The following is a 21,848-nucleotide window of genomic DNA, read 5'->3' on the forward strand; positions in this document are numbered from 1 at the left end:
GCTCACAATGGACTGAAAAGAATCCACCTCTATAGATGCCCTGAACACATACCTAATTGAGAAATTTAACCCTCTCACGTGTCGTTACTCTCTAACTCATAATGAACAATAGTATTATCATGCCTAGAGAGCTCACAGAAACATATCTTATACTTGGTCACAGACAAACTTCCCCGAACCAAGCTCTCAAATCTAAAACGACTCTCCTCCCTCACACTCCAAGGAATGAAGTGTTCCAATAAAGCACTAGACAACACATACCCACTCCGTCAGAGGAAATCCAAGTAGTCTAAACAACACGAAATTCCTTAGCCTTTGGTGTGTCGTAGTTATTGTTTTTTTATTTCTAGTTGTTATAGTAGTGAATCTAATGAGAAACATAAATATTTGTTTCTTTATTTACTATTTTAGAAGTAAAGTCAATTTGTACCTTTTAGAAAACAATATAAAGATCCCTTTTGATCAATCTTATAATCTTATGTTGTATACGCGGTTGAGAAATATATGAGCAGACATTATAGTCGAATATAATATTAACATTGAGTATAATTTCTCAATGGTTTTATATTGTACAAATTTCACACAAGGAAAAATATAAAAGGTGCTTTATTTGCTTAAATTATATTAATAAATAGGAAACAATGGCATAAAATTGTTGTTTATCAAAATAATGACCTTCAAATATATACTCTCTTCAGTTTCATGCCACAGAAGAAGCATGCAAAGTTAACAGCAAATCCCTAGTAATGACTCAAGAACTAATGAAGATAATCCCTCCCCTGATATTCGATTAGAATACCACGAGGAATATCGGGAAAAAAATTACCCATGAAGAACTCACTTATGAAATGTCCCAGATTCCATTTTCTATGATGCTTATGCACATTCTTCTTTATTGATATTCTGAACTAGCAAAAAGTCCGGCGAACAAGAATGGGATGCCTGTTTACTAGTGGGATATAATAGAAAAGAATGACAGTAAGAAGTATGAAGATAAAAAATTTTACTTTAAAAAGTTCTTTAATGATGAAGATTCTCTATCCATCATGAAATTGATGAAGGATAGAGGATTTGGTGTTGGTGATAAAATTAGGCTATACTCATATCCTGATTCATCAAAGTTCATCTTCAAATTATTTTCTAAGGTTCATGATTCAGGAATTAGGCGTGTATTTTTTCATTTGTACATGAGATTAAAATATCTTAATTTTCAAAAAATTTCTACTTTTTTGTACTTCTATTTTCAAGAAAAGATTGGCTGAAAATTGTGTAAATAATTCAAGAATTAGAACCAAAATATTGGATTTTTTAATTTAGTTACTTCAATGTACAAATATTTCTACACAATCGATTGATATTAATAACAATATTAGAATTATTATCCAAAATATAAATGCAAAGATGACACATTTATCCTATTATTAAGATATCTATAGCAAATAATAGTAAAAAGTATAGGGGAATGTTTGAAAAGAGGAATGTGATTCGAGATGTAACATTTCATTTATCAATTTTTTTCCAATCAGTAATATTATTGTTTTCTCAAACAAAAAAGACTGAGAAAATTGAACATAGATGTATTAACTTAAGACGAAACTTATTTAGTAACTAGAGCAAAAGAACGATAGGAGACGAAAGGCTGCATGAGTCGCCGGCTGCTCAGTTGTTGGGCATGAACTTTACAGACAGATGCATAATCCTCTGTACAAATACCTGCATTTAGCGTAACTGACGGTTTAAGTAAATCGCCTTGGAAAAAAACAATCTTTTGGCAGTCAAATAGAAAATGGTAACACTACCTTACAATGCCCTTCTTAAGCCATTTATGTTGCCCTTCTAAGTTTGTCCAGTTCAGCCAAGACATTCTCGAAGGGAACTCTTAGCTTACTCTGTTTAGTTTGCTATTTTTTCGAGCATAAGTAAAACTAACAGCAATAGTCATATGAACTATATCTTATATCTTTGTATAGAAATCAACATAAACCATCTTCATCATCGAAGGAAACTGTTGTTACGTGTCTCAGGATCTCCTCTGAGTAGGTCAGATACTTCAGCTAATTGTTAGGAGATAAGTTTTCTTTTAGTCATTATATTAATAACTAGTTATAGTTGTTCCTGTTTTATAGGAATGTTAGAAGTCTTTTAGCAAGTTATAAACGTGAATGGATACATACATGGTAAGTGTTCCAACATAGTAAGTTCTTCTAAGGTATGTTAACACCTTCCAATGATTTTAATTACTCCAAATCATTTTTAAACACCTAGAAACTATCAAAGAACACAAATCAAAACTTGGAATCCATATCTAATTCAAAGAAAGTTAAGATCAAAGTAAAAATAGTTAAGAGTCAACTCTAAAGTTAAGAAGTAATTCAAAGCAAACTTTTTAAAGGTTTTCAAGAGTATTTAATAAACATTTTAACTTCGTTTTAAGGCTCAAGTATCAAGTTAAAGTAAAGAATAACAAGTTGAAGTCTTTCCTTCAAAGAAACTTAAAGGAGCTAAATATTCTCTAAGAGTTAATTAAGACTCAAGTTCTTAAGTTAAGACAAGAGTAAAGAGTTAAGTTCATTTCTCAAAAGTTATAAGGGAATTAAGTAATCCCTAAACGTTTATAAATGTTTTAACAAATATAATAAGATGAAACTAACATTTCTCGAAAGATATTTTAAAAATTACAAGGATCATTGATTACAAGAGATTTTTGTAAAGTTAACCTAAAGAAAGGAAGTTTTTTTAAGAGCATGAGCTAAATTATATTTTGGGAGTAGTATTGAGCACCGATGTGGGATGAGAGTTCATATTAACTCGAGTCTCCATGAAAATCATGTAGCCATCATGGGTATTAATGATTCATACTTTTTATAGGATCACATAATTTAAGATAGTCGATCCACTAAGTTAAGTAGTTCTATGTGACGGCAAAGCATAAGATAGTTCTGGAAGCGTGGGCAAGACGTTGTATCACCACTTAAGCTCATAGTGGTGGTTGTTGGTTAGAGAATCTCCCACAAAAAATATATTACTTCGTATAAGTAAAGTTGAGTTTTTAATTGCACTAACATTAACGAACTAAGTGTTTTCATTTTTTTACAAGATTTTATAGGTATTGCGTTTGTCTACCTTCTTTATATTAAGTTTAGTTACTCAGGAGTTGAGCAGAGCCAAGGTAAGGGTTTCTTCTTACACCTTTCAAGCTTAAGTTGTTGTTTATCCTTACAACTCGCATACTCGTATATCCAATGTACTAATGTCAGTTGGAATGCATCGTATCATGATGCAGGCGCAGGTAACCAGGATCAGCATCACCCAAAGCCTCATTAATTAAGACAAGAACTCAGAGTTAGTGGTGAGACTTCTTACATTCTGTACGACACATATTTACTGTTTTACAATAATTTCTTTTATAGCATGTTGTGGGGTCTGTCCCAATACTCATCTTAGTATTATAAAGGCATCTAGGTAGATAGTCAGTCAGATAGTTCAGTTTTGAGTCTTATTTTATTTTCATTTCAGATATTCTATTGTGAGACTTAAGAGCCATTTTGGCCAAGACATTCATTTTAACTATTATGTGAATGTTTCTCGCTTCAAATTGAGTTAAGTCTTCCATTGATTTATGTAAGCCCAGCGAAGGGTCAGCTGCTCAAACTAACAATGGTCATTGGGTACCGGCCACGTCCAGGTTTTAGGCTTGGGGCGTGATAGAACCTTAAGGAAAGGGAAGAGAAAATTGAAGCTCTAAGGAGAGTGACAGAAGGCAGAAGAAAATGGAAAAACCTGAAATATGTACTAATATTAGGGCACACAAAAAGCCACATAAAAATGTTATGTTGTTTTATTTAAACATTAAGACTACAAATTATCCCAATTATTCATCTATGTATATAAAATGAAGTTTTTATCCGTTAGATATTTTTAGTTAAAATTTTGATAAACCATTATGATGGTTACCTTGGGAATATGCATATAATTATTTGGATTTTAATTTGAACATTGAATGTGATTTCAGGTATTATAATTATTGATTACCAATTCAACAATAAAAAATTGAAAAACTTTTGATATCCTTCCATCACCAAGTTAACTAGATAAGGAATCATCTTATTTGTTATCCTAGTTTTTATCACTAATCAACTTATAAATGGAATAATCAACTCCTTTTTTGTTCCTCAATAGAAGAGATAATAGGGACAAGTTGACGATTTCTACAAAGGTATGTTTATTTTATTTGGTTGTTTTTAGTGAATGTTTGTGAAGATATATATTCATTTTTGTGTATTTCTTTAGCACTATTCAATTCTTTTATTGTGTTTCTTTTCTTTACCAACTAATTGTAATGAGTTCAATCTCTATGATAAGGAACCTCTAATATCATTGCAAAGGATCCTTGCTTCTATATAAGCTTTCATATATTTTAGATGAGTCTTTTGTGTAACACCCTGTATCAAAAAATATACTGATCCAACAAATTTCCGGAAGTTGCAGGTTCAACCCACAAATCGTGGCTGACCCACAGTCCATCCTATTAGTCTTTGGATTGCCACATACAACACCCCAGAAGCCATCCTCATAAGTCGATCGAAAGCTAGATAGGACAAATCATGGATCCTTCCACACACCATCAATGAGTCCGTAGATCGAGACCCTAAGACCCCAAAACCTATCCTATGAAGCCAATTAACTAACTGATAGGATGGATTGTACATCCATCCATGGATAATCGATTAGTTCATAGGTCAAGGACCTCAACACCCCCAAAACCCATCCTCTAATATGATTGACAGACTGACTAGATGGATCATGGACCAGTACACAGACTGTCGATCTATCTGTAACCAAAAGTTACAAGTGCAACCTATTGTTGCAATCCGTGGACCGTAGAATGGCCGATAGTTCGTCATGGTGGTTTGTGGATAGCCACCTAAAGCCACATAATCCATCCTCTAAATTCGATCGATGAACTGACAGGATGAATCATTGATCAGTTTATAGACTCTCGATCAGTCCGTAAGTGAGTTGAGCATATTTTATGTCAGGGGTCATTCAGTCTTTTCCTTATGTGTTGGACCTCTAAACTACGTTGTTTAACCTCTAAACCATGTAGTTTTTGTCAGCTTGAGCCTAATAAACTAATAATAACCTAACCTAGTCAATTATTGACAAAAAAATCATATAACGTAGATAAAAATAGAAGAGAAAGTCGAGCAGCCTTAGTTCAAGAATGCAAATGAGTTTTCATCAAATCCAGCCCCAAAATCGAAGGATTTTTCTAAGTGAATTTCGTCATCATGCATGTGGAATTTTACTAGTCGATTCCTTCCCTGATTAGGTCCCTAGATTTCAAATAGAAGCTTGATTCCCTTAAAATTATCTAGATGCTATTGCATTGACCATATTATAAGTTATAGTCAGATTTTAGTCTCATCATGTTATAAACTTGGTCATTGCACTCAGTTAATTTATACTCAATGTTCTTAGTATAGTATTGTTCTTATCTCTTATCATTTCTCCAATATATTATGTGGTTCAGGTATGTTTATTGTTCAGCTTTATTCTATCATGCATGTTCAGTACCTTTCAAGTACTGACACATTAGCTACGTTTTATCTTCTCAAGATGTAGGTGCAAGTCCTTTGATTCCAGATCATGCATAGATCGGTCCCCGATCACCAGTTTAGCAGCTTTAGTGGGAGTCCTCATAATTCGAGGGCCATAAACATGTGTTACACTTTAGGTTTAGTTTCACTTTTTGCTACATTTAGCTGGGGCATGTCTTAATTCTTCTATTCAGTTACGGTCAATTCAACCATAGTTAGATTCAATTTTCACATTTGAGTTTGACCTTTTAATTGTCGTTATACTCTAAGTTTTATATATTGAGATAGTTTATGGATATTCCCCATCATTACAGTATATCTTATGATTTAGATTCCGCATAATATTTCCTTACTTTTGTTTATTTAGTATGGTTATGGTATGGAAGATCATGGTTTACTTGGGACCACTTGTGATTCTAGGTTTCGTGTCTGCGTCCTAGGGGTAGTTTTAGGGCGTGACAAACTTGGAATTAGAGTCTCAGGTTTAAGAGTATTAGGATGTCTTAAAAGCCACACTAAGTAGAGTCCTTTTTCATGGGTATGAAGTGCACCACATGTAATTAGAGGGAGGATACGAAGTATTTTTAGAAAACTTTTCTCTCTTTGTTACCCTTATCGTGCGTGAGGTATGATCCAATTTACTCGTTCTAATTCATCAGTATGCGGCTAAGATCATGCCTTCTCGTAAAGCATACACAAGGAATGCTAATGCACGCAATGCTAATGGAGTTCATGTAGTCCCATACCATGAGGTTTCAAATGTAGACTTTAGAATGCGATTCAACTTTTTCCTCAGAGAGTAACCAACAAAAACAATCATAAGTTCATGTTCCTACTAATTGAAATGGTAGATCAGTGGCAGCTAGGGTTCGAGATCTTCTAGGAATGAATCTACCTTAGTTTTTAGGGTCACAAATTGGTGAGGACCCATCTAACTTCCTTGATGAGGTTAAGAAAATCTTTGGTGTGATGCAAGTGACTAGCAATATAGGGTTGAGTTTGAATCCTACCAGCTTAAGGATGTTGCTCACATATGGTAAACTCAGTGGAATCACAAGTAGGGATACATTATCCTTTGTAACTCACTATATAGCAGTCAACTTTGCTGTTGGTCCAGAAACTCTCTCAGAACCCTTCACAGTAGCAACAGTTGTCGGTGACCTAGTTTTATCTAGACGGGGTATATAGAAATTACCCTGAAAAAGTCTCCATAAAAGTCACCTAAGAAGATCCTGTAGAGTTAGAAATGGTAGACTTTGATGTCATTCTAGGCATATATTGGTTATATTCATGTTATGCCTCAATGGATTATAGAACTAAAATCGTTAATTTTTCAATATCCAAGCGAAGCAGTCCTAGAATGTAACCATTATTTACCTTAAGTCCTGAGTCTATAAAGTTGATTTATAAGGTTTATCTCTACAATCTAATTCAGGTTAAGGATTTAAGCTCCAAAACCCAACTCTTGAATCAGTTCATGTAGTTAATGAGTTCCCTAAAGTATTTGTAGAAGATCTTCTCGGAGTTCTGCTTTAAAGGAAAATCGACTTTGGAAATGATCTCCTTCAAAATACCCAGGTTATTTTCATTCCTCCTCATATAATAGCTCTATCTAAGCTTAATGAATTGAAAGATAAGTTTAAGGACCTTCTAGATAAGGGCTTCATCAGTCCTAATATTTTCACATGGGGTGCACCAATCTAATTCGTGAAGAAGAAGACAGTTTTCTCAGAGTGTGCATTATCATACATGTAAGGAAAATGTAGTAGCATATGCTCTTATCATAATTTCTACTAGTAGTGTAGTACATATTGAGGAGGAAATAAACTAACTAGCAAAGGCTTTTCACATGCTTGTTCGCTTGGGAGTTCGCATTTTAACATATCATGAGTTAATAGTTCAGAATAGGGAAGAATATTCATTGGTAGTAGAGGTTAAGGAAATGAAAGATAGTAATCTAATATTGCTTCAAGTAAAGGGTGCAATTTATCATTGGAGAGTTGAGCTTTTCTCCAAAGAGAGAGATGGCATTCTTTGCTATCTAGATCGATTATGTGTTCTTAATGTGGCTGAGTTTAGACTTGAGACAGAGGATTTGCGCAGATTCCCATAACTTATTCTATTAATCTAGGATCTGGTATGAAGTACCATGATTTGTGGGAAGCTTTTGGTGGAATGACATGTAATGGGAAATTGCAGATTTTGTGTCTAGGAGCCCTAATTGTGAGAAAGTAAAGGTAGAACATTAAAAACCAAGAGGTATGACTCAAGAATCAACATTCCTACATGGAAATGGAAAGTGATCACTTGGACTTCATTAAAATTTTACCTCGTAACCGTAGACAACGTGACACCATTTGGGTATATATTGACAGAGTTACTAAGTTTCTACACTTTTTTGCTTTCAATACAATAGATTCAGTGGAGGACTATGCAAAAATTTACTTTAATGAGATAGTGAGGTTTCATGGAGTTCCTTTTTCTATCATCTCAAATGGAGGTCCCTAGTTTTCATCTCATTGTTGGAAATCATTTCAGAAAGGTCTTGGTACTCAAGTTAACCATAGCACAACATTTCATTTACAAACAGATGGTTGGACATAGAATACCATTCACACCTTAAAGGACATGTTAAGAGGTTGCGTGATCAATTTCAAAGGTTCTTGGGATGATCACCTTCCTTTTATAGAGTCCTCATAAAATCATTGTTACCATTCCAGCATTTAGATGACCCCTTATGAGGTATTATATGGGCATAGGTTGGATCTTCAGTTTGTTTTATTGAAGTTGGTGAAGTATCCTTGATAGGGCCAAATCTGATTCTTAATTCTATTGTTCATCTCATTAGGGATAGACTTAAGACAGGCTAGAGTCGCTAGAAGTCCTATGCAGATGTAAGGAGAAGGGTAAGGAGAAGGGACTTAGAATTCCATTTTGATGATTGGGTTTTTTTCTGAAAGTGTCACCTATGAAAGGGTGATGATATTTGGCACGACAAGAAAAGTAAGGTCAGTCCTAGAAATTTAGGCCATTAGAAGATCTTGAAAAGAGTTAGAAAAGTGGCTTATGAGTTAGAATTGCCAATAGAACTAGCCACATGCATCCAATTTTTCACATTTCGTTGTTGAAAAAGTTTGTGGGTGATCCAACATATATTGTACATTTAGAAAGTGTTGTTGTTAAGGATAGTATCACATATGAAGATGTACGAGTTGAGACTATTGATCGTCAGGTTCAAAGGTTGAGAAACAAAAAATTCACTTCATTTAAGGTTTTGTGGAATAGTTAGTTCATAGAGGGAGCTACTTTCGGAGCAGAAGAAGCCATGATCGGTAACTATCCTCATCTCTTTCATTACATTCCAATCCTCTCAAATTTTTCGGTTATTCATGCCTTGATTCAGTCTTAGTATGATGACCCTTCAGTTTGAACCTGTATTTTCTATGTAATTGCATGTCTTTGGAACTTATTTCAGTCAAAACTCAATTTCTAAAAATAAGTGGTAGGTTTTGTAGCTTTTCCCCTCCCTATCCTACTAGCTTAGATATCATTTGAGGACGAATGTTCCCAACATGTTTCCATAAGGATCCATCTATGGATTGTCAACCAGTTCATAGTTCGAGACCCTCAAGAACCCCATAACCCATCCTGTGAACTTGACAGAAGGACTGACACGAGGGATATTGGATCAGTCTATAGATCGTCGATCAATCCGCAGGTCGAGACCCTAAGACCCCCCCATAACCTATCCTCTGATACGATCAATGGACTTACATGATGGATCGTGGATCAATCTATGGACCATCAATAAGTCTGTAACCAGAAATTACAGGTGCAACCCACGGTTGCCACCCATGGACTATGGGGTTACTCACGGTTTGTATTGGTGTTCTATGGATGGCCACGTGGATCCCCCAGAATCAATCCTCTTAAGTCAAACAATACACTGATAAGGCAGATATTTGATCAGTCTGTCAGTTAGTTTAGCATATTTTAAGTCAAGGGTCGTTTAGTCTTTTCCTTATGTGTTAGACCGCTAAACTATACTGTCTAACCCCTAAAATACATAGTTTTTGTAAATTTTAGGTTAATAAATTAATTAGAACCCAACATAATAAATTATTAAATAAAAATACATCAAATTTAGATCAAAATAGAGGTGAAACTCAAGCAGCCCTAGTTCAAGAATGCAATGAGTTTTCATTTATTCCTGCTCAGAAATCAAAAGATTTCTCCGTGAATTTTGTCACAAGGTATGTGGTATTTTACTAAAAGGTTCCTTTCACCCATTAGAACCCTAGATTTTAGTCAGTTGCTTGATTCTATTAATATTATCTTGACCTAGGTTTTGTGCATGTAAGAAATTGTTGGGTTTTAGTTGTTAGAATTATCCAAATTAGTTTGTCATGACTATAGTATCGTTTTGTGTAGATTTTTTCGTGAATTTAGAACCATAACTATGTAGTTCTCTATGTTCATAAATTACCCATGCTAGGTCAGTTATTTTAAATATATACATACATACCTCAGTTTTTGAATGTTTCATTATCAGTATATTAATGTTTCTTCCATAGTTAGCATGTCAGTATTTTATGCTATCAAGTATTACAAATATTCAGCCAGAAACTTTTAATTACATAATCAATTTAGAGTAGCTTAATACTGAGGGAACTTGAGTTCAATGTACCAGAATAGTCCCAGAACTACGTGCCCCCGTAGGTTTATAAGTTCCCTATGTGGTAATTAAATTTTAGTGATCACTCTATTCATACCTCTATACCTATGGAAGGGTATATTGGGTCCTATTGATTGGGCGTATAGATCTGATTCAACATTTAGCTCATGTGGTTTTATGTCTGTTATTTAGCTCCAACAGTCTAGCCAGATTCTCTTGCATCGACTATGTTATCAATTATAGTCAAATTTCACTCTCAACATGTTATAAACTTGGTCATTGCATTCAGTTAGTTCATGCTCAATATTCTCGATATGTTATTATGCTTATCTCTTATCATTGCTCAGATATACATGCTTTTGTTCAGTTATGTTTATTGTTGATCTTTATTCTATTCGACATGCTCAGAACCTTTAAAGTACTTACACATACTTTGTGCTACATATTCACGTGTTGTAAGTTAAAGTCCTCAGCTGCCAGATCAGGCATAGATTGGTCTCGATTTCCAGTTCAGAAGCTTCAATTGTGAGTCCTTATACTTTGAGGACTATAGAAATCCTTTACGCTTTAGTCTAAGTTTAAGTTTTTCTAGATTAGTTAGGGAATGTCCCAGCCATTATACTCAATTAGGGGATATATTCAAACATAATTAGATTCAACTTTAGCATTTGACTTTGAACTTTCTGTTATTGTTAAACTCTCAGTTGTATATATATTAAGATCGTTTATAGGTTTTTCCCATAATTGTTGTTCAACTTATTATTTAGCTTCCGCAAAGTATTTACTTACTTTAATTTAATTAGTATGCTTATGATATGCCAGCTCGACGTTAACTTGGGATAACTCTTGATCTTAGGTCCTGTGTTCGCATTTGGCAATAGCATTGGTGCATGAATGTCACGCCCCGAGCCAACACCCTATACGTGGCCGGCACCCAATGACCATTGCTGGCCTTGAGCGAACTCTTGGTCTGGCTTACTTAACTCAGCAGAAGACTTGACTCAATAGTAAAACAAGTAATCTTTATCATAAATAACTTAGATTAATGTCTTGGCCAAAATGATACTAAAGTCTCAAAATAGAATATCTCAATGCAAGGTAACTAGGGACTCAAATCTGACAGATTATCTGTCTATGAAGCATCTATAATACTAAGATGAATGTTGGGATAGACCCCACAACATTCTAATAATGACAAAGGACTGAAAAAACATGTAATTGGATCCTCCGAAATGCAAGGAGCCTTACCAATCACTCTGGATGCTCAAACAAGATCAACGACATAAGACTATGAAGTCCAACTTGCATCAGTACATTGAATGTATGAATATGCTAGTTGGAATTCTAACAATAACTTAAGGCTTGATAGGATTTTAAGAAGAACTTACCTTGACTCTACCCAACTCATGAAATACTAACTCAATATAAAGCACTAAAGAACATGCATTATATGCATATATAAAACATTGTACATGAGTGTAAACAGCTTAATTCATTAAGATAATGCAATAACAAACAAAATTTTACATATAATGAAAGTAGTATAGTTTTTTTGGGAGATTCTCTAACCGAAAACTACAACTATGAGCCTAAGTGGTGATACATCGTCTTGCCCACGCTGCCAAAATTGTCCTATACTTTGCCGTCTCATAGTACTCCTTAACTTATTGGATCCACTAGCTTAGCTTACGTGATCATCTAAAAAGTATGAACCGTTAAAACCCATGATGTCTACATGATTTACGTGGAGACTTGAGTTAATATGAACTCTCATCCCCACATCGGTGCTCAACACTACTCCAAAAATATACATTAGCTCATGCTTTTAAAATATTTTTCTTCTTTGGGTTGAGATAATTTGCTCAATACTTTAGGTTTAAAAATCTCTCTTGGAATCAATGTTCCCTTTTATTTCTCAAAACTTTTTTTTTATTCTGAAAATGTTAGTTTCCTCTTAACTTAAATGTAAAAACATTTATATACTTTCTAGGGAATACTTAGTTCCCTTATAACTTTTGACAAATGATCTCAACTCATAGGGAATGCTTAGTTCCCTTATATTGCTTGCTTCAACTCTTTATCCTTTACTTGACTTGAAACTTGAGCCTTAAGATGAAGTTAAAGCGTTTAAATAAGACTCTTGGAGACTTTAAGAAACATCACTACGACTTACTTCTTAACCTTTTAAATGTAATTCTAAACTTCTTAGGGTTCGATGTTAACTTTCCTTGAATTGGATTATGGATTCAAGGTTATCATTTGAGTTCTTTCATGATTTCAATGTGTTTAAAAATCATTGAGTAATTAGAATCATTGGGAGGTGTTAACATACCTTAGAAGGACTTAAAAGGGCTAAACTACGAAATAAGGGCGAAAACGCCGATCGATGGGCGTTCGGGGGTGCCGTGCAAGCCACAACTTACTAACGCATATTGGTTGCGTGCCGCAGCAGGTCTCAGAGTGCCATAGGCCTGTTTCTAGCACACTGCAGGCGCATCTGATGGAATTCTAAACTCGTTTTTCAATCTCTAAACCCTCCAAACCTCCCTAGTTCTTTCACCAAAAACTTGGGACTATAAACACGCTAAATACCTACTAAAATCAATTAAAAACAACCCGTATAAAGAAGAATCAACCAAAAATAGGAAGCCAAAAATTCCATCAACAAGATTCAATACTATTCTTCAAGAACTTCAACCTGTAACATGCAATCAACTCATAGATTTGCCAAATTGAATCAAATTGGTGTGTGGAGAATTAACCCAGCGCAAAAGATCACACATACCTTATTAGGGATCACCCCCGACAAATTCCACTCGACGATCTTAGCGGTCTTGACGAATTCTTGATCCTTTTCTCCCTTTTTCCTTCTTTTCTTTTCTCTTCTCCAAGCCCTAAGTGTAAATAACCTTTCTATTCTGAATTCCAACTTATTTTTAACCCCAACTAAACCCTTAAAATAAATTGAGAAATAGATGGGTGAAAATGCAAGTTTGCCCTTACTAAAATGCAGAATAGGACTTTTCTTACTCAAACAGCCCAACTTCTGAAGGGCATATCTCCCTCATACGATATTGAAAGAGTTAGAACTCGGTGCCGTTGGAAAGATCTTTCCAAGTCTTTCCAACCATATAAAAAAATGACTCTAACTTCTCCTGAGCTATAAGTTATGACTGTTAAAAAAGACCAAAATTCACTTTTTGAACTTATCAAATTTTCTAGATTTTCCCCTTTGTTCCCAAATTGATTATTTTTAGTTTCTTAGCTTATTGTTGGATGCTATCAGTTGCGAGATGTTACAGTGAAAATATGTATTCACCTAATATTATAAAAATGTAACTTATTCTACAGTTTAACTACCTAACCATTTTTTGTTATTTGTTTTATAGATTCAAATAATATGTAATATTTGCCATTCAACAAACAAGTCGTTTGAATACTCGAAGTGTTCATGAAATTCAACCTGTATTATTTCACTTTGAATTTTTTGTTATTTATTTCTATCCTTGGACTATTTTCTTAGGACACTGAGAACTATATGTAAAACAATGTATTGAAATATTGCCCTTCAAGTTTTTAAAATTCATTAAATGGAATTGAGATGTTATGTTTTTATCTTTTATATGGGTTTTAAAAATTTAAAGGGTGCGCTTTTAATTTATTTTTCTATATGAAAATATACAAAATGTCAAAATGTTTGTGACATGAGTGATATGTTTTAAATTTATGCCTAAAAATATTGACCTTCTTGTGATTTGCATTTATTTAAATATTATCACATAATTCAGTAAACTTCAATAAAATTGTGACTTACCGTTACATATAAAGTTCATAACCACAAGTAGAATTATCCTTAAAAATCTACCCTCTAACTATTCTTGTAACACCTTTAACATTGTTAACTTTTTCTGTTTGTGATCAACTTCAAACAATCATATCTTTTAACACATATAAAATTAGGTGGCCTATGAGGTAAGTCCTGTTTCCAATGCCACCAAGTTTTCTACATTCGGAGCTCCTAGTGAAGATCTATGGTTATTTGTGCAAAGCCTCTCTAGCTAAGGTTTTTCATACGTCTAAAGGAAGGGGTATTTTATTCCTCTCCCTATCCCACTAGGACAAAAACATTTTTGACACACAAGTTTAAGGGTCTAATCAGAACTAGATGAGTTTCTACATTCCAATACAGTTAGGGATTTTTCAGTAAGTTAAAAAAAGAGAACATAGAGGGGTTTCAAGAGTTCTTTCAAGAACCGAGAATTACGCCAAAATAAGTTCTCTTTTAAGGTATTTAATCTTTTCATAGTGTTGTATTTGTTTGGCCTCACGCCAATCATGTAATTTGTATTCATGAATTTTTCTATGGGATTGTTTAGATTGAGATTCTTGGGAAGTTCTTGAGTTTTTAACTTTGTCCATTAACAATAAGATTTTTTGTTCTTGAGATGAGGGTCTTGCGAATGAGTGTTGTTCTTTATGTATTGTGGGTGGGATGTCACTGAATTTTTATTGATTTTATTAATCAAAAGAAGTTTGGAATGAATCATTCGATTATACATGAGTTAGGCCTTAAAATTTAGCAAGAAATTTTGTCAAAAATCCGGGTAAAGAGGTGGAGCATTATGCCAGTAAGTGTGCAAACTATTGTTCAGTAGTTGGGCCCGGAGCACCGTTCAAGCAGTGCACCCCAAACTACCTTCAGTAGTTTGAGGCCCGACGCCCTGCACTAGATTTGTGCCAGGGTCGTCAGGCCCCTTTCTTCTCCGTTCTTTGTCCCCTATGTGTGTTATTTAATTGTGTCTTCACTCTTTTTTTTAATATCAACACTCAAAGAATTCATTAAAAATTCAGAGATCCTATATATCCTGAAATATGGCTCTTAAATTCACATTTCAAATCAAATTAAAGTTAAGAGGAAAGTTCAAGAAGTACTTGTTGAGTCATTTTGAGAAGTCTTTTGCTGTTATCTATAATTGAATTAATATTTGTGTAAATGACTATGAGAATGAGAAGAGTTGTCTTTCATTTTCCAAATTAGTATAAGGTAACTAAGTATTCTCAGGTGTAATAATTTTACATTTAAAAATAGAGAAATATTGATTTCTAAATGAGTTTTTGAGTAATCTTGAGTATTGCCTCTTCTAAGAGGATCTTTTGAGTAATAACCTCGAGTTGAGAATGAAATATATTTTATACATTTGAGCATGAGTTCTATATATTATTGGGAGTAACATTGTGCACCAATACAGGGATGAATTTAGAAAACTCACATTTTTCATAAACCATGTGGTCAAAAATGGGTAAAGGGTCATACATTTTAGACGATACCTTAATTCTTTAAGAATAATCATTTTCCAAATGAGTATAAAGTAACTTAGTTTAGGTTTTCTATACCCAGAATGGTATAGGACGATTTTGGTAGTGTGGGCAAGACGTTGTATCATCACATAGTCATAATGATAATTGTCTGTTATAGAATCTAATAAATAAGACTAGAGAGTATCTTACTGTATTTTTATACATCATTGAGTTTTTATCTCCTCTTTTATATTGTTTACATACTGCATCTATCATATGTCCCTCATACGACCTCAACATTTTGCAAACTCGGCGCCATTGAAAAGATCTTCCAAAGAGCTTTTAATAAAATAAAAAAACTCACCCTAACTTCTCCTGAACTGGATTTTATGGCCGTTCGAAAATGACCAAAGATCACTTTTAAAATCTGGAATTTTTCAACATTTCTCTATTTATTTCGAAAAATGTTTAGTCTTGGTTGCTTAGTTTATTTTCAGTTATTTCAAGTTACGAATATTACAATATTTCCCCCTTGGGAACATTCGTCCTCGAATGGAAACTCTTTGACCAAGAAAGGATAGTAACATCATTTCACCACTCAACAACAAAAGCAAGTAATAACATGCTTATACATAGTGTTATAAAGTGCTAAGAAGAGAATATAATACTTTCATCTGCATTCTCTCGGGATATCTCTTCTTCATATCCTCCTCAGCTTCCCAAGTCACTTTTTCAACGAATTGATTTCTCCAAAGGACTTTGACTGATGCAACATCCTTTGTCCTAAACATACGAACTTGACGATATAAAATTTGGACAGGAATCTCTTCATAGGATACATTACCCTTAATCCCAACATCATTAGTTTGTACGATCAATGAAGGATCACCCAAACACTTCTTCAACATAGAAATATGAAATATCGGATGAACCGCTTCTAATTCATGGGGTAGATCCAATTCATAAGCCAGATTGCCCACTCTCTTAGATATTATATAAGGTCTTCCCCTTCATACGAAACCTCATAACACCCTTTATGGGTGAAAATTTCAGATATACTCAATCATCCACTTCGAACTCCAATGGCCTTTTCCTCACATCAGTGTAGGATTTTTGGAGACTCTGTGCCGTTTTCAACCTTCTTGAATCACTTTCACCTTCTCCATAGCTTGGTGAACTAGATTCGGTCCTATCAACCCTGCTTCACCAATTTCAAACCACCCAATAGGAGATCTTCAGCTCCTCCCATAAAGAGCTTCATATGTGGCAATTTGGATTCTTGAATGGTAACTGTTGTTGTAAGTGAACTCAATCAGAGGTATGTGATCATCCCAACTTCCTTTGAATTCGATCAGACAAGATATTAACATATCTTCTATGGTTTAGATAGTACGCTCTGCCTGTCCATCTGTCTGAGGATGAAAATTAGTGCTTAAGTTCATCTTTGAACCCAAACCTTTATGGAAATAGTTCCAAAAATGTGCATAAAATTGGGAACCTCTATCTGAAATAATGGAAATCGGAACTCCATGAAGTCTTACCACTTCTTGAAGGTACAACTTAGCATAATACTTGGCCGAATAAGTACTCCTTACCGGCAAGAAATGGGCAGAGTTTGTCATCCTATCAACAATCACCCAAATAGAACGATGTTGCCTGCGAGATCTTTGCAAGACTGTAATGAAGTCCCTATTAATAATCTCCCACTTCTATTCCGAAAGTTCGATAGTCTGAGAAAACCTCTAGGACTTTGGTGCTCTACTTTCAATCGCTAACAATTTGAGCACTTGGCAACAAACTCCGCACTATCTTTCTTCATGCCTTCCCCTCAATATACCTCTCTCAAATCATGATATTTCTTAGTGGAACCCGGATGAATGGAATATCTGGAGCTATGAGCCTCCTCCAGGATCCTCTCTTGGAGTCCATTCACCTTAGGTACACATAATCTACCTTATTACTTCAACACACCATCTCCCCTTGTTCAAAAGCCAATACTCTTTGTTTATCAGCATTTTCCCTTCAAATCAAGAAAAAAAAGTGGTCTTGTTCTTTCTTTTTTTTCACCTCGGACACTATTGTTGATTCCGCCCCATTAGTCACAACTATCTCTCCTTCCGTGGAATCCATAAGTATGACTCCCAAGCGTGCAAGTCTGTGCACATCTTTAGCTAACTCACTCTTTTATTCTTCAAATGAGTGGTACTACCCATGCACAACCTACTTAAGGCATCAACAAACAAATTAGCCTTACTTGGGTGGTAAGGAATAGTCGTATCATAATACTTGAGTAATTCCAACCATCTACTTTGTCTGAGATTTAGCTCTTTCTGAGAGAACACATATTTGAGGATGTTGTAATCAATTAATATGTCAACATGAACACCATATAAGTAGTGACGCCATATCTTCAAAGCATAAACTACTGCAGCCCATTACAAGTCATGAGTTAGATAGTTCTTCTCATGAATCTTCAATTGTCTGAAAGTATAAGTTATAACCTTGCCTTTCTGCATCAACACATAGCCCAAGTCAATTCTTGATGCATCAGAATAAACCAAAAAACCTTCAGTACCCTCTGGTAAGGTCAAATAGGAGTGGTAGTTAATCTATTTTTCAACTCCTAAAAGATTTTCTCACAAGCTTCAGACTGTTAAAGCTTGACTGTCTTCTGAGTTATCTTGATCAAAGGAGACGAGATAGATGAAAATCCTTCAACAAATCTCTTATATTAGCCACTCAAACACAAGAAAATCCTTATGTTTTTTGGAGATGTGGGTCTAGGCCAAGTCTAAACTGTTTTTATCTTTTGGGTATCAATTTTATTCCCATCAGTAAAAACGATGTGACCTAAGAATGCCAAAGACTTAAGCCAAAACTCACAGTTGGAGAATTTGGCATACAACTCCTTATCTTTCAAACTCTGCTAAAATTCCTAAGGTGACTAGCATGATCTTTTTAACTCCTTGAATAAACCAGTATTTTATCAATGAAGACGATGACAAACAGATGTTCAGAATATCCATGAACGCTACAGGTGCATTTGTCAAACCAAAGGACATAACTAGGAACTCATAGTGACCATATATGAATATCACATTCCCTAATCTTCAACTGATGGTAACCCGATGTGAGATCGATTTTTGAGAAGCAAAAAGCACCCTGAAGCTTGTCGAAAATAACATCTATCCTCAGAAAGGATACTAATTCTTGATGGTCACCTTATTAAATTGGAGGTAATCTATATATATCCTAAGGGAACCATCTTTCTTTCTCACAAATAAGACCGGAGAGCCCCAAGGTGAGACACATGGTCTGACAAAACCTTTATCTAGCAGATCGTTTGGTGGAATAGGGATAGGATGAGTATCTCGAATGATGTCTATGCCAAAGACTATTTCTCTTTCAGGAGGGACTATGGGTATATCATAAGGAAAGACTTATGGAAACTCACTGACAATAAGAACTGACTAAAAGGAAGGTACCTCAGCACTACAGTAATTAAATCGGACTAAGTGATAGATACATCCCCTGGAAACTGTCTTTTTTGCCTTTAGGTATGAAATGAAATGAACTTTAGGCACTGTTGAACTACTACTCAACTCTATCACTGGCTCAATAGGAATCTAAAACTTGACAACTTGAGATCTACAATCTATTGACGCATAACAGGCATGAAGTCAGTCTATGCCTAGAATGATATCAAAATCTACCATGTCTCACTCTACTAGGTCAGCCATGGAGTTCTTGTGATTAATGGAAATTAGAAAATCACGATAGACACTTTCTGCTAGAATAGATTCACCAACAAGTGTAGAATCACATAAGGGTTCATAAAGTTTTTCAGGAAGAATATCAAACTGATTTGCAGCATAAGGAGTTACAAAGGATAAACTTGCTCTTGGGTCTAACAAAGCATAAACATAAAAAGTAAAGACTTTGATCGTACCTGTGATAACATCTGGAGAGTTCTCTTGCTCTTAGCATCCAGTAATCGCATAGAGGCGATTCTCCCCCCCCCCGGCAGTACCGGAAGTGGCTTATCTAGGTGCAGTCTTATCTGGTGGAGTACCTGATGTAGATTGAGCTCTATTGCCCCTATTACCACAGGCTTGCTTACTCTTGGGGCATTCTTTTATGAAATGTCCGGCCTAATCGCACTTGAAACAATATGCGGACCCTTCACGACATATGCTGTAGTGATTTCTACTACACTTGGCCCATGCAGGAGGGTTACTACCTCCTTGCGCCACACAACCCTGTGAATATGCAGGCCTAGCACCGGGCATTGACCATTATGATTTACTTTGTCTTTGGGCGTAGGTGCACTAGCAGATTATGATGCATGCCCGTTCTACTTCCGAAATTGTGGCTGATTCAAACAACTTTTTAGTTGCCCAGACTCATTCTCGGTCATGGATTTTTAACCTGCTGTACATAAACCATTTACCTCGAAATGTTCATTTTTGCAATAAGCATTGCAGCCTGAACCTCTTTGCTTCAAGTATGATCTAAGCCAGCAACAAACAAACTCATCCTACTCCTCATGTCCTTAACCATCTCTAGAGCATAACGGGATAGTAAGGTAAAATTAAACCCATAATCATGCACATTGAGTGAGTCCTACTTAAGGGTGAAGAACTCATGTACCTTGGCCTCTTTCAATTCTAAGGGAAAGAAATGCCCCAAGAAAGCTTCTTCAAAACAAGCCCAATTCGAATGTGCTTCATTCTCATCTATGCCTTCCTTCCACTGGTCGTACAAAGTCCTACACACACTCTTGAGTTAGTATGCAATCATTTCAACTCTCTCAATACGAACAACATGCATTACATCGAACACCTTCTTTAACTCTTCCGCAAAGTTTTTCGAATCCTGAGTAGCGCTTGAACAAGTGAAGCTTGGGGGATTCATCCTCAAGAATTCTTGAATCCTCGAAATGTCTACCCCTTCTTGTAGAGCTTCTGTTTGTTGCCCAAATCGGTTGGTCGCAACTTGACTCAACATCCGAATAGTCTCATCACGAAATTAAGCATAAGTAACCTCTTCTTGATGTTGTACTTCAGGGGCATTTTGTAACTCGTGTTCCTAAGATTCTTTATTTCTCTTAGATGGACAACCTCTTGCTTCTCTTCGTGGAGGCATGGTTATCTGAAACACGTGCTGGCACGAATTAGAGAGAGTTTTTTATAGATGAACTCTAACGCAAAAAATGAGCATGAAAGAAGTGTGAAATTTCCTAAATGTTGTAGCCTTCTAATCATAGATGTCGAATGCTTCACACCGATAACTAAGACTCTACAGACATGTCTTCATAGACTCCCTAGGACTTTTGAACCTTAGGCTCTAACAATAACTTTGTCACGCCCCGAGCCTACACCTTGGATGTGGGTGACACTCAGTGACCATTGCTGGCTTCGAGGGGACCCTTTTCCTGGCTTACATAACTTAGCATAAGACAACAATAAGACTTGTAAGGATAAAAGAACTTAAGTGAACTGAATAGTAATACTATTTGAAATGTTTGAAAATTATAAACATTCAAACTATCCTAAATGGAAAACCAAGTCATTAACATAGAGAATGAAAATGTAAAGACTATTGAACTACTAACTGTCTATGAAGTCTCTAGACTTACAAAGATGAATGTTGGGACAAACCCCACAACATTCTATTCAACTAATCTAGAAATCAATAAAATGTGTCCTCCATAATGTCTCACCACCTGACTCTGGAGTGCTTATCTGGATAAACACTGCGCTAGATGTCGATGCTCGTTACATGCATCTGCATCATGACATGATGCAAGCAAACTGGCATCAGTACATTGAATATAATAGTATGAAAGTTTCAATGCTAACTCTTATTCAATATACGCAGTTTAAAAGTAATTACAATACAAAAAAATGTTGACTGAAAACATGCTATAAACTCTGAATGTATACAAGTATACAAATAATATATGAGATGCATGTAAAAATACAAATAATTGATATATATGAAAATACAATACTTCTATGAGAGCTTCTCTAACTGACAACCATCAATTAAGAGCTATAATGATGATACAACATTACTTGCCCACGCTGCCTGACCATCCTAATCTTGGCAGAGTAGATGACCTGAACTCCCTAATGGATCCACTAGCAAATTGGACTTTTCTACCCACGATGACTACATGATTTTCATGGAGACTTGTATTAATATTAAATAGCATCCCCACATTGGTGCTCAATACTACTCCCAAATATATATATATATATATATATATATAT

Source organism: Solanum pennellii, chromosome 5, assembly GCF_001406875.1.
Source record: "Solanum pennellii chromosome 5, SPENNV200".
Classification (NCBI taxonomy): domain Eukaryota; kingdom Viridiplantae; phylum Streptophyta; class Magnoliopsida; order Solanales; family Solanaceae; genus Solanum; species Solanum pennellii.